At 45.5% G+C, this 13,520-nt stretch overlaps 1 protein-coding gene across 4 annotated transcripts in view; it reads right to left on the bottom strand.

Moving 5' to 3' along the window:
* RHBDF2 (rhomboid 5 homolog 2) overlaps nt 1-12,479 on the bottom strand; it is an 80,862-nt gene extending 68,383 nt beyond the window's left edge. Inside the window, exon 1 of one of the 4 annotated variants that reach the window (XM_077327693.1) lies at nt 12,276-12,479. The gene's annotated coding sequence lies outside the window, so the exon portion shown is untranslated. Of the gene's footprint in view, nt 1-11,572; nt 12,216-12,275 lie in introns of those variants that run through there. The other 3 variants (XM_077327691.1, XM_077327690.1, XM_077327692.1) reach the window with 3 other exon arrangements.
* Nucleotides 12,480-13,520: the final 1,041 nt, after the last annotated feature.

Genomic DNA, 13,520 nt, shown 5'->3' with positions numbered 1-13,520 from the left:
AATGCCCAAGTGAACTCTGAACAAGATTCCTCCACAGTACTGGAAAGCCACCAAGCTTAGCAGATAAGTAGGTCAAATGCTCTATCAAGCTGCAGCATTTATGATTCAGCATCATAAATAGCCAGCATTCTTCTAAAGATTAATTGCTCATTAACTTTCTTAATTTTGCAGGTTCAAATGGCAACTATAGAACTGGTGACAGGAGGTCAGCAAAATCTACACACCCCTAAATCTTATCACCACATGATGGCTATACCCTGCTAAAAAGACAGTTGGGATCACAATGAAGTGAGAAAAACCTATTGTTGATTACAATCTGTAGTGCAAACACAAATATAAGCCCAGAAAAGTGGCTAGTGTGAAATGCTCTACATAGGGCTACCCTTGAAGACAATTTGGAAACTTTGGTTAATACAGAATGTGGCAGCCTACTCGGGTCACGGCAAAGATTGCCCACAATATACATATAGTATCAGCACTATGAACACTTCACCATTTGCTGGATTTAATTTGAGATGCTAATCATTACCTATAAGGCTCTTAATGGATTGGGGACCCGCATATTTGAAGGCTTGCCTATCCTGATATTCACCATTTCAGCCAGCCAGCCATCAAATCAAATCTACATTTGCTAGAAATAGAGCTGTGGTGGTCCCCATCAGATGGAACTGTATATCTCAAGCTGTCAAGAAGCCTTTGCCTCATTCATTCCCCCCCCCCCCCCCGCAAGGCATTTAGCAAGTTTGAGTCCAGTGGCACCTTTAAGACCCAGAAAGTTTAATTCTGGGAATAAGCCTTAGTGTGCATGCACACACCTTCAGATACATTGACCAGACTTTCTCAATACTCACACATAGGTAGAGGAGGGGAGGTTTCAAATGTGGTTTTGTTTTTGTAATTTATTTTTTAGATATAATAGAGAACTTACATAGAATGAGAAAGACAGAAATTACAGAAAGTTCAGATACTCATCGCAGCATTCTTGAAACTCTTCTGGTGGTCTACAATCGACCAAGTTTGTTAATTTAGCCATTATGGCAAGTTGTCTAAGTTTTCCAACCCATGAGGCCATATGTGGAGGTTGTTGCTGTTTCCAATATGCTGCAATTACAAGTCTGGCAGGTATTGTTGTGTGAAAGAAGAATTCTCTTCCTTGTTTCAGCAAACCTACGGGTCCAATACTTAACAACGTATTTGTTGGGTCCTGCAGAAATGTACATGTATAAACTGTCTGCAATTTGTCATGCACTTTTATCCAAAAAATGTTAACCACTTTATGATTCCATCACATATGAAAAAAGACCCTTTAGCATCATGACATTTCCAGCATTTACCGTCTGATTGACTTGACATTTTACTAATAAGTTTAGGAGTTAAATACCACCTATAAAACATTTTCATACCAGTTTTCCCGTAACATTTGGCATTTTGTCAACTTTACATTCTTATACCATAATTGCTCCCGATCATCAACTGGAATACTCATACCAAAGTTTTGCATCCATTTTACCATGCAAGTTTTAACCTATCTCAGCAAGTTTGAGTATATTCAACCTAAAAGATATGGTTTATCTTGCAAATTAATTTTTCAAATTCTGTTTGATCTCTTATCTATTTGACTTCTCTATCAGCTACAGTGGTTGCAAGTTTAATTCTTGATCAGGCTATAGGTTCTGGTTATCACCTTTAAGGCCATACGCAGTCAGGGCCCAGTGTACCTGAGGGACCACCTCTCTGCCTATGCCCCTCAAAGAGCTTTACACTCCGCCACCACCAACCAGCTAATGATCCCTGGCCCTAAAGAAGTCCGCCTAGCCTCAGCCAAGGCCAGAGCTTTCTCTCTCCTGGCCCCCACCTAGTGGAATGAGCTCCTGGAGGAGATCAGGGCCTTGACAGAGATAAAACAGTTCCGCTGTGTTCCATGTACTGTTTTCTATGTTTTATGTAAACCGCCCTGAGCCTTATGGAAGGGCGTTAGGTAGGTAATCTTGAGACCAGCTGCATATCAGCAAACCAGTCTATACTTTTGCCTTCTTGCAACAATTGCTGCCAATTTTTAAATTTCCTATCCTCTTTAATCATGGCCTGAATACACAAGTAATCAACAATTCTTGGTCTGTCTGAATACATTTTGGAAATTATTTTTAATGGCGAAATTCCAGGACTGAGCCTTGCACTGTATTTCTTCCATATCATCATAAAACTATTTCAGCAAACGTGATGTGTCCAGAGCTCTGATTTGTTGACACCAGATCATAATGGGTTATGTAAACCTTGAGTCAGGCCAAATTTTTATTTCTTCATTGAGTTTTTAATCCAGTCTGTTATCCAGGCCAAGCCTGCTACATGATAATAGAATTAAGTTTGGAAGGCTCAATCCCCTCCTTTTTATCATCTTGTAGAACTTTAAATGCAATTCTTGGTCTCTTATTTTTCCAAACAAATGTATTAATATAGCTTTGCCATGTTGTTAAGTCCTTTGCCGTGTTGTTAAGACCAATTGGTAATATCTGGAAAAGAAAGTTTAGAACATTCATTGTGACTGTTGCCATTTTAGCAGGTCTTAGCTGTTTTATTGCAAAGTAATTTCAGATTAAGACCAGAATGGCAATTGCTCAATTACATTACAACAGGACAACAGATTTCCCAGGGCTTAACAAAGATATTGACATACAGGAGGAGGAGGAGGACACTGTTCTCACTTATAGCCAGAATTAAACACTGTTGCTCTTAAAGGTGCTACTATACTCTAACAACACATCTGTTGGTAACTCTTGCATTATCTTTATGCTAATTTGCTGCTATCAACATCTTTATTAACTGCTTTCATTCTTTTACCTAAACTTGTCCCTCGGTTACTTATGTACCTTGACTTCAACTAGCTCTTCCTGGAAACTAACACCCCCACTGTCTCTACCTATAAGGCTCAAGGAAGTCTTTTTCATTTGAAGAAGTGTGCATGCATATGAAAGCTCATATCCAAAATTAAACTTTGTTGGTTTTAAAGGTACTACTGGACTCAAACTTTGTTCTATTGCTTCACACTAACACAACTACCCCCCTGCAACTATTACTGAAGGGATGCTGTCATGTAGGGAATTAAGTTTAGAAAGCTTATAATTCCTACCATGGCCTGATGTTGATGTCTTAGGCTGTTTTATTCTGCCTTGATGCCATTTTCACTGTATTTTAACCTAACACTGTAATCTGCCCTTTTGTTACAGGAAGGCAGGCTAAAATAAATATTGTGGATCATGGAACCTCACATTCCATTCCCATTTCCTCATGCTAGATATGTCTACACGTTTAAGGCACAACAAAAGTTTTGAAGCACTTTGATGGACAGAGGTAGTTAATAATTTGCATTAATTTAGAGTGGATGTGGACTAGTAAACCAAAGCTAAATCTCAACAAAACAGAAGTCCTATTGTTGACTGAAAGGTCTAACCTGAGATTGAAGGCATCTCCTTAGATTATTGCAATGTGCTGTAAATGGAGCTTGCCTTTGAAAAGCATCTGGAAACTTTACTTAGTGTGGAATGTTGTATCCAGGGTGTTAACTGGAGTGGGCCATGGGGCTTATTATCATTCCAGTCTTGGCCCATCCCAATCCATTTCCAGGTGTGAGTAAAGGTTCTGTTGTTGACCTTTAAAGACTTATAAGGGCTGGGACCAACATATCTGAACCATCTTATTCTTTATGAACGTCTTTGAACACTGCAGTCATTTTCTGAAGTCTGGCTTCAGATGTCCATGCCTATTAAGGCTGGTTGTGCACCCAGACTCTGGATCTCTCCCCGCAGGAAGACTCACCTGTCTCCTTCTGTTGCCATCTTCCACCAGCAGGTGAAGAATTTTTGTTTTGAATGTTCACTCAGTGATTCCTCTCTCCTTCCTGCCCATTTCAATTGCTTTTATGTATGTATGTGTATATATATCTTAGTTTTAGTTTAATTGTTTAATGATGTATTTTACATGGTTCTTAAGACATGTTTTTCCATCTGCATTAAGCCAAACTACTAGCACCCTTCTTGGCCCTGGTAAAACACCTAGCCACAGTGATCCATGTGACAGTCACTTCTAGACTGGATTTCTGCAACTCACTCTACATGGGCCTACCCTTCTTCCTGATCTGGAAACTACAACTGATTCAGAAATCAGCAGCCAGGGTTCTCATGAGAACACCCTGGGGGGCCCACATATGGCCCATTCTCCAACAGCTGTAATGTTACCAGCTGAATCCCAGATCAGACTTAAGATCTTGGTAATTACCTTTAAGGCCAAAATGCATGGGCTGGACCCAATGTACCAGAGGGACCGCCTCTCTGCCTATACACCCTAGAGCAGGGGTAGTCAACCTGTGGTCCTCCAGATGTTCATGGACTACAATTCCCATGAGCCTCTGCCAGCATTTGCTGGCAGCAGCTCATGGGACTTGTAGTCCATGAACATCTGGAGCAGTGGTCCCCAACCACTGGTACCGGGCCGTGGATCAGTTGGTACCGGGCCTCGGCCCCTCCTCGTCCTCCTCCCCAGCTGCTGCCTCAGGGGCTGCCCTGCCATTCTGCCACCAACTCACCTTTGGTGCTCTCCGGCAGCCACCATGGCTGGGGCTCCCCCTCGGCATGGCACTGCACAGCTGTTGCTGGCAACGCCTTCCATTGGGCGGCGGGAAGTCAGGGGTGCCGGCGGGAAAGCAAGTGGAGCAGGGGCTCAGGCGGCAGTGGCGACGTCCCGCAGCAAAAGACTACCCCCCCCAGGCCTCAGTAAAATTGTCAAGTGTTGACCGGTCCCCGGCGATAAAAAGGTTGGGGACCACTGATCTGGAAGACCACAGGTTGACTACCCCTGCCCTAGAGAATACTACACTCTACAAATTCCAACAAACTGGTGATCCCTGGTCCCAAGGAAGCACATTTGGCTTCAACCAGGGCCAGGTCATTCTCTGTCCTTGTGGAATGAGCTCCCAAAGGAGATCTGGGCCCATTCGTAGCTAGCACACTTCTACAAGGACTGCAAAATGGAGCTCTTACATTAAGTGCTTGGTTGAGGCCTATGAATTGACAACAACTACTGGGCCCCAGAACCCCCCCCCCCAATTCAGATATGTACACCAAGCACATCATGGGACTACCTGCAGGGTATAGTCAAAATGGTAAATGTCACCAGTTATATATGAATCCATTAAATGCTCGACTATTAGTGATGTTGTTTTTGTTTGATGCAGCTATTGAACTTATAACTGTCCTATGGTTTCATGTTCCCTGTAAACTACCCTGAGCTGCAAGGGAGGATGGCAAGTAAGTAAGTAAGTAAGTGTTTCTATTATGTGCGTTTTTATTTTGCTAGTCTGCTTGGTGGCCCTGGTCAAGGAAGAAATGTAGACAATAACTTTTGTAAATAAAATAAAGGCAGTACCCCCTTAAAAAGTAGGACACAGGCTGATATTATCAAGATAGGCTACTTGTTTAACCTACAGAAATACTGCTGGAATTACTTCTATATTGCCCAAGTGCTTGTTGGCACTAGTTTAGCTATCCTCAGTTTATCCTCACAATGATTCTAGGTTAGACCAAAAGAGATTATCTTCTATGACAGGGATGGCCAAACATGGGGCCTTTTCGCACAGGGATCTTTGTTGCAAATTGTTTGCGGAATGAAAAATCGCCATTTAAAATAGTGGAATTCGTCGTTATGCATACCTGCCTTTGTAGTGGAATCAGTTGCGTTTTTTAGCGTTTCCCACAGGCTTCCGGTCTCGGCAGAAATCGCTAGAAAGGAAGCGCTATTGCCAAGCTCGTCCCGCCCCTGGCCGTCAAGCAGCCAATGGGCAGCCGTTAGCATGCTCCCAAACAGCCCCTTTCCCTTTAAGAAAGGTTTTAAAAAAAAAAAAAACGACCCATAGCAATGAATCTAGGTAGATTCGTTGCTACGGAGAGACCCATCCAGCTGCCTAATGTGAGCTGTCGTTTGATTGTATGATCATTTGCACGCTGCCTCGAGTGATAAAAAAAAAATCCCCCCCCCTCTCACGGGCACGATTTTCGGCTGAATTTATTTGTAAAAAATAAAGGGACTTTATTTCAGCAAACGGGCTTTTCAGTTGTTTGTGCTTAGTGACTAAAGGTGAAGGACTGAAGCCAGGGAAGCCTCTAAACAGAAAGAGGCTCGCCGGTGCGTTTATCCCCGCTCGCTCGGAGAAAAAAAAATGGCGATCGCTTCGCCGGAAGTTTGGAGGAGAGAGCCAGGGGGAGGGACTTTGAAGAACCAGCAACAATGGTAACGCACAGATCTTTAGCGCTACTGTTGCAGATTGGTTGCAGGAGTGTATCGCTATCCAGAGGGTGAATCCACTTTTCTGGATTCCCCTGAAAGCGCCACAACGAAGCGCTTTTTGCTGATTGGTTTCAGGATTGTTGCAGATTGTCTACGATGTCGTGGGTTATGTCAAATTAGTAGCGTTTCCAAATAGCAACCATTCTGCTACTTTGAAGCCGTGCGAAATGGCCCATGGTCTACAGACTAGAACTACCATTAATTGTAGTCCATGGACATCTAGAGAGGCACAATTGGCCACCCCTGTTCTATGAGACTATGTTCTATGTTCTATGTTCTAGTCAACAGACACATGAATGCTTCCAGAAAAATAGTAGAGCATTGCCACCTAGAAGCTATGTAGACTGGCCTTCTTTTCTTTCCTGTTCCCCGCAAAGAGAAGGCATGACTAGTCTCCCATCGGTTCAGTCCATATTGATTCCTGCACTCTCTCTGCTCTCTCGTCCCTTCAACTGAACTGGCAGTCAACAGTCAGCATTTCCATAAATAACTGAAGTGGCCTGTATTCTCTTCATTACTTAATTGTTGCAGACAAAGCCCACTGACTTCCACCATACAGTTCGATAGCACACATTCCTTTTGATGCATATGCAAAACTCTGGATAAATATTTGCTTCTCAGTGGCAGAGATACCAATTGCCACAGCTTTACAAGCCTCAGGCTTCTTTCAGTTACAACAGATGTGATAAGGAAGCCACATGCCATTTTCTGCAGAGCCTATCTCCCCCCCCCCCCACACGGTACCCTTAAGTTTCATCCAAGGAAATCTTGATCATGCCTGCAAGCATGATGTTGTTGTTGTTGTTAGTTGCAAAGTCGTGTCTGACCCATCGCGACCCCATGGACAATAATCCTCTAGGCCTTCCTGTCCTCTACCATTCCCCGTCCATTTAAGTTCGCACTGATGATGTTATAGTACCACAATGGCCACATTTATAGGCATAGCAATTTATACATGTCAGAATTCAGCAGTTATAATGCTTGGAGGAACAAACATGTTATTTTATTTATTATTACACTTTATTTATTACATTTATTATTTTACCCCCTATTAACTAGCCTGACACCTAGAATTTCATTTCAGCAGCTTTCACGTTGTTGTTGTTGTTTTAGTGTTCAACTGGAGGCTGCTATTTTTCTGCTTTCCTAGAAGACTAAAGGTGACACATGATACTATTCCATTTTGCAGACAAGAAACCTTGAGGGAGGTAGACTAGAAACTTTTAGTCCAGTACCCAAAAAAAATCATTATTTCTTTTCTATCCCAAAACATTCCTTGGAATGTGACTTTTTTTTTTTAGGGGGGGGGAGTTGTTTTCAACAGCCAACCTGATGAAGCATTCTGGCAGAAGTCTGCACAGTCTGGTATTTTGGTTGGTCCTGAGGAAGGGCACTATGCGGCTTTTGTTTCTGGAACTTATTAGCAATAAGTAGCATGGAGAGCAATTAGTTTTGCCAGTGAGACGTCCAAAGCAACCATTCAAGTCAACAGGGGGCTAGTCACTTCTCTCGGTCCTTACACATGTTGCCACAGCTTCTCTTCTGTCTATGCACAAAGGAGGAGAAAACGGAAACTGTATAGGATACATGTCCACTTCCACATATCTATGCAGCTACCCAATTTTAAAGGTGGTTAACTCACACTGGTAACTGGAGACTAAACAGCTACTAATGAATTTGACTAGAGCCGGAACACTAGAATTTGGCTAGACCCGGTACACCTCAATAGCCACAGTCCAACATGACCCACACAAAAAAGTGGGAAAATATCATAAACAATCAGAAGTGCATCAAAATAGATTTCCACAATTTCCTTAGAGCATCAACTTTATAATCTGAAAACTTGTACTTGCTCACAAAACTTATATCTTCAATAAAACTTTGTTGATCTTGAAAGTGCCAATGGACTGTACTGCCGCAGTACCTAACTAAGCATACAGTGACAAAGAAGTTAGCATATTTTACCTTACTTCCATAAGACTGAACTGACTGGGATCCAGGTAGGCTTTTTGGGATGCTAAACTGCTACTCATGCAGTATTTTTGTCTCAGTGTAGTTCTTATTTGGTGGGAATATCACACTTATTTTCATTAAAGCCATCCTCTATTTGCATCTGGCTATCTGATATAATCTTGTCTCATATCATGGAGGTTTTATTTCTATTAACACCTGATGGCCTTTGCAAGCTCTCTCCCTCCAAGAGCAGTTTTCTACCTGAGCAGACAATCAGTGTAGCACAGTGTGAATGATACTGACACAACACTGAAACAGCACTTGCAAGTGATGGTGTTGGGTGTAGCTACAACATGAAGCATCTCTGGGACCTGTGTTATCATCAACCAGGTTCCAGCCAAGCCCCCAAGCCACTGCCAACACCCTCAGGGGACTGGCTTGTTCCTAACCTGTGAGCCAAGTCCCCAATGTGCTGTTGTGCTGCTAGGGCTTACTTTGTTCCTAGTTAGCAGCAGGATGCAACAGACATAGCCTACACCTGTCATCACCTCCAGAACCTGTGCAGGCACAGAGAAAAATGACATACCTGAGGCAAAGGAGCCTTTCCCAAAATCTGCAGCTACCCCATATTCTACAGCGATGAAGCCCGCCGAGCTTTTGTTACATGCTACGCCACGCAATTATTTTTGTATGCCCTGACTAAAATATGAGTTTCAACAAGTAATCCTGTGGGAGGGGGAAAGAATTGTTATTAGAGTCACACTCATCACACCCCTCATGACCTCAAAAGTTCGAGCAGGGCCCTGTCATTTCCCCTCCCTACATTTCTATTGTTTAACTCTTTATTCTTAAGGATGAGCTTTCCTAAATACCACTTGCTTCTCAAAGTATCATTTTATTTTAATCTGTATTCTCTACTATATAATTTTGGAGACTGCGCAATCACAGCTAAATGTGCAGGTGCCACAGACAGAGAAAACTGTAGCAAAGTATGCAACCGTGGTGTCATCACGCCTAACTATGTGTTATGTTGTTTCAGTGTCCTCCTCAGTTGTGCCCGGTCCAGTTGTGAGCTGGGAGCTCCATTTGTTGTTTTCAAGGCTGGCTTATAGTGACACCGTAGGGCTTTGACAGCAGGAGACATTGAAGGGTGGCTGAACAGAGCCTGCCTCTGCATCACAACCCAGGTATTCCTTGGTGGTCTCTCACTGAAATATTAACCAAGGCTGAACAGGGCCTGATTCAGATGAGGCCATGTTGCAAGGGAGGAGAAAGTCATTTTCCCTACCTGAAATGGCCCAAGGGAGTTGCTATTTTGTTGGTTGGAGAAATGTAATCTACTGGAACATGCAGGGCCCAGCATAAAATGTGAATTTCCTCAGTGGAGAAAGCAGCCGTTCCGCAGGGATATTTCATGCCAGAAAAATAAGTGTGGGGGTGTGTGTTAAATTTCCTCTCCCAATGGGCCCACTGCATATTGGGATCATATATGCCTGGGAATTAAAGTTCTGAGGATGGAACTCATAGCACTTGAAAGACAGTGGGGAGAGGGATGCATACAAAGACAATGTAAAGCAGTGGTTCCCAAACTTTTTTGGGCTATCATCCCCTTGGCTCCCAGGCTACATCCCTAGTGCCCCCCCCCCCCCATGAACACACACCTCTTTCCTGGTGTTAGGTCTACTGCGAATTCAAAGCATACTATATTGGGTACACTTCTCTTTTGGCTGTTGTGCAGCAGCCATATTTTAGTCTGGAAAAATATATAAGTTCTTTGTAGAAGTCATTTGTAAAAGCCACTTCATGTCCTCATTGGGGAGACAGATTGGGGGAGAGGGGTGGGGGGAGAGAGAAGCAAGCAATGGAAAATCCCATGGCCAGGAGCATTCAGGAGGAAGCTTTTCCAGCCTCCCAAAGATGGAGACTTTTGGGGAAGGGTTGCCAACTCTGGGTTGAGAAATTTCTGGAGATCTGCGGTGGAGCCTGGGAAGGACAGAGTCTCAGTAGGGGAAAGGAGTCACACAAGAATATGATCCCATCCAACCTCCCTTCTGAAGCTGCCATTTTCTTCAGGAAGCTAAGCAGGGTTGGCCCTGGTCAGGAGTAGGCGGGGAACCACCAGGATCACTGCTACCCAGAGGCAGGCAAGCCACCTTGGAATGTACCAGTACCAGAACATAACATGCACTGAATGTAACATAAGAATAACTCAATGCATGTATAAAGAAAAGTACCTGCTATACAGGTTGATTCAGGTGGGTAGCTATGTTGGTCTGAAGCAGCAAAATAAAGTTTGAATCCAGTGGCACCTTTCAGTTTTATTCAAGACCAATTAAGTTTTTTTTTCATGTGCAAGCACACTTCTTCACAAAAACTTATAGCTTGGATAAAACTTTGCGGGTCTTAAAGATGACAGTGGCCTCAAACTTTGTTTTACTCCACACAAGTTGTACATGCCTTCCAAACTTCCAAACAGGGCTACACTGTACACATAATTTTTCTTTATGCATGAATCATAGAATCATAGAGTTGGAAGGGGACATACAGGCCATCTAGTCCAACCCCCTGCTCAATGCAGGATCAGCCCAAAGCATCCTAAAGCGTCCAAGAAAAGTGGGTATCCAACCTGCCAGTGAGGGGGAGCTCACCACCTCCTTAGGCAGTTCTATTCCACATGCATCAAATAAGTCTCCTGTTGCGATCAATACATGTACAGTTCAACATTCAATTTATTATTATTAATTTAAAATTTAATTTCTATGTCCCCGCTCCTAGCCAGCTGGCTCAGTGGCTCACAACATTTAAGATCCACATTCACCCAAGAAACAGTTCCTGGCTTAATTTGTAAAGTGAACACAGGGTGGCTCTTAAGAGGCACGCTTGTTTGCTGTAACACGGGAACAAGGCTTCTTCTGAACAGACTGATGCGAAGTGTGGGGTAGAGAGCATAAAGCCAATGGCACGCTGTCTTGACTGTGGCATGTGGCATTACAAGGTAGAGCCCGCTTCATCAGACGCGTTAAACAACTGCTCTGTGGGCAGACGCATGACACACATGGGTGTGTCATGCAACAGTGGAAGTTTTCAACTGCGTAACACGACAGTTACTCCCAGGCAGGAGCGGGAAAAATGGGCGAACCACACACAGCCGTGCAATAGGCAGAAACATGCAGACAACCAGGCAACCGGCGCTGCGGAAGGGAAGCCGGCAGAGAGCGAAGAGGTGTGAGAACAAACTTAAAAAGGCGTCGCAGAGAAGCCCGAGAGACTCACACCTACTCACCAAACTAGCGTAGCAACAAGAAAGTCCCTCTCGGGGGGAGGGGGCGAAGAAACGGCGCGCGCACTTACACGGACGCTGCGAGGGAAGTCCCGCTCCCTCTGGGGCCGGGAGGGCAGCGCAGGCTTCCCGGGGTCCTCCGCCCTCTTCCTCAGCAAGGGTTCCCAAGCCGGCTCCCAATCACCCAGCACGGCGCCTCCACCGCCCCTCGCAGCGTGCCGCCGGGGGGACACGGGAGTGGGTGGGGCGGAGCGCAAGAGCCCGGCGGGGCTCGGAGCGAACCGACCCTGCTGCTCTGGGGCGGAGCGAGCAACCAGGAAACAGCCGGCGAGGAAGGGCAGCCGGCCGCGAAGTCAGCCAACACGACATCCAGCCCGCCCTCAGGAGCGGGAGCCGCCACCGCTTGGCCCCCACCCGCAGCAGCCGCGCGCTCAAGCCACACCTCGGGAAGAAGCGGCCGCGGCGCGCTCCCCTCTCTCCACCTGGGAAAGGCGCAAGGGGCGGAGGCTCGGGCGGGGAGGCGGAGCCTCCGTTCTCTGAAGGCAGCAGGTGAAACGCACGTGGGGCTCCCCCCCTTCTTCTTCCTCCTCCTCCTCCTCGGGCGGCCTCTCCTCCGCAGGGCGCGCCCCGCGATCAGTCCCCGAGAGCGGGCCGTCCAGTGGGGAGAGGGTCGTTGAGCCCGCGCAGGACCAGGCAGCCGGCCTACCGGGGAGGACGCGTGCTCACTTCCCTTCACGCCTCCAGACCACCTCAGCCTCTCCGAGCGTCACCGAAATCTCCTTCTCCGTGGGAACATCCATTCGTTTCCTTCACAGACTGAGGGGCGCAGGCAGCGCGTGCTTTCTAAAAAGAGAAGTGCCTTCGGAAGTCACGTCTTCCTGCCTGGAAGCGTTGCTTTTTTATTATTATTTTATTCCGGATGTAAACTGGATTGTTTGCTTACGTTTTACTTCGGGCAAGTTCCTGTGCCTTTAACTGTTAGCATGGGAGGATTAGCAGTTTATAAATCTGAGGGCTCATCTTGGTATTAAAACATGTTTCTGGGCTGCATCCTGACTCACATCAAGTGTTGCTCGTTTAGGGGATTACGAAGGTGCAGGCCTGCACTGATCTTCCTTCCCTGTAAACTGCACAGACTCCAAACGGAGGAGAAGATCTGGGTTTGTTTTTGTTTTTTTGTACCTTCCTTGTTACTACCCAACGGAGACTTACTGTTGCCTCTCTCCCCACAACAGACACCCTGTGGGGCTAAGAGAGTCGTGAAAGAAATGTGACTGGGCCAAGGCCACCCAGCTGGCTGCATGTGGAGGAGCGGGGCCACTGCTCTTAACTACTACACTAAGTTGGCTCTCAATGAAGAAGTCTTTCTCCTCATCAATCCAGAGGGGCTTGCACTCCATCCTGGGAACCTGTGCGTTATCAGTTGGGGACCAAAAAGGGGATGGCTGGTAGCCTGAGAGTCCCCATTAATCAACTGACAGACAAAGAGGATGCCCCAACAGCAAGGCCACCTGCGTGTAAGGACACTCATCTGCTCTCCATCTATCCTTTCCCACTGTGTGCCTGGTTTTTTGATTTGTAGGTTTCATCACCATCTGAGGTTCAACACACCCAAGACTACTTTCTCCCCAAATCTTCTTTCCCATACATGTTCTTCACATCCATCAACATCATTGTCTCCATCCAGCAGAACTCTGATGAAGCCTTGTTTTTGTCTGTGATTCTTCTTCCATCTGTACCCTGTATTTAATCTGCCACAAACTTCACTTCGCACTTCACAGTATGGCAAAAAATGGGTATCTCCATCCTCCTCAGCAAAAGATCTAGTGAGAGTCTGACTATCACAGCATATGGGGAACACATATCTGCCGTGGGACTCCATGATCCTGGCCCCCTTCCTCTCTGCCACACACACACTCCCCCTTCCCTCTTGCCTCTCACACCTACCTCT

Source organism: Paroedura picta, chromosome 3 (genome assembly GCF_049243985.1).
Source record: "Paroedura picta isolate Pp20150507F chromosome 3, Ppicta_v3.0, whole genome shotgun sequence".
In the NCBI taxonomy this organism is placed as follows: Eukaryota; Metazoa; Chordata; class Lepidosauria; order Squamata; family Gekkonidae; genus Paroedura; species Paroedura picta.
This window is presented reverse-complemented; position numbering and strand designations above follow the sequence as displayed.